Consider the following 983-nt stretch of genomic DNA (forward strand, 5'->3'; position numbering starts at 1 on the left):
TGCTAAGTCAGAGGTATTCTGCTTAGAGCTCTCTGTCTGTTGCTGAGAAGATGATGGAAAAGGTTTACCATTGTTAAACCTATTTCTTCCACCATTATTATTGAAACCTTGTTGAGGTCTCTCTTGATTCTTCCATGAGAGATTTGGGTGATTTCTCCATGAAGAATTATAGGTGTTACCATAGGGTTCTCCCAGGTAATTTACCTCTTCCATTGAAGGGTTCTCAGGATCATAAGCTTCTTCCTCAGATGAAGCATCCTTAGTACTGTTTGGTGCATTTTGCATTCCAGACAGACTTTGAAAAATTAGATTGACTTGTTGAGTCAATATTTTATTCTGAGCCAAAATGGCATTCAGAGTGTCAATTTCAAGAACTCCTTTCTTCTGACTAGTCCCATTGTTCACAGGATTCTTTTCAGAAGTGTACATGAATTGGTTATTTGCAACCATTTCAATCAGTTCTTGAGCTTCAGTAGGCGTCTTCTTCAGATGAAGAGATCCTCCAGCAGAGCTATCCAAAGACATCTTGGATAGTTCAGAGAGACCATCATAGAAAATACCTATGATGCTCCATTCAGAAAGCATGTCTGAAGGACATCTTTTGATTAATTGTTTGTATCTTTCCCAAGCTTCATAGAGGGATTCTCCATCCTTCTGTCTGAAGGTTTGGACTTCCACTCTAAGCTTACTCCATCTTTGTGGTGGAAAGAACTTTGCCAAGAAGGCATTGACTAGCTTTTCCCAAGAGTCCAGGCTTTCTTTAGGTTGGGAATCCAACCATATTCTAGCTCTGTCTCTTACAGCAAAAGGGAATAGCATCAGTCTATAGACCTCAGGGTTAACCCCATTAGTCTTGACTGTGTCACAGATTTGCAAGAATTCAGCTAAGAACTGATGAGGATCTTCCATTGGAAGTCCATGGAACTTGCAATTCTATTGCATTAGAGAAACCAATTGAGGCTTAAGCTCAAAGTTGTTTGCTC

At 39.9% G+C, this 983-nt stretch overlaps 1 non-coding gene across 1 annotated transcript; it reads left to right on the forward strand.

Annotated features, from left to right (window-relative positions):
- Nucleotides 1-579: 579 nt before the first annotated feature.
- On the forward strand, nucleotides 580-687 carry LOC130937656 (small nucleolar RNA R71). The gene has a single exon (XR_009068865.1). It is a non-coding gene; the product is annotated as a small nucleolar RNA R71 (small nucleolar RNA).
- The last annotated feature ends 296 nt before the right edge of the window (nucleotides 688-983 follow it).

Source organism: Arachis stenosperma, chromosome 6, assembly GCF_014773155.1.
Source record: "Arachis stenosperma cultivar V10309 chromosome 6, arast.V10309.gnm1.PFL2, whole genome shotgun sequence".
Classification (NCBI taxonomy): Eukaryota; Viridiplantae; Streptophyta; class Magnoliopsida; order Fabales; family Fabaceae; genus Arachis; species Arachis stenosperma.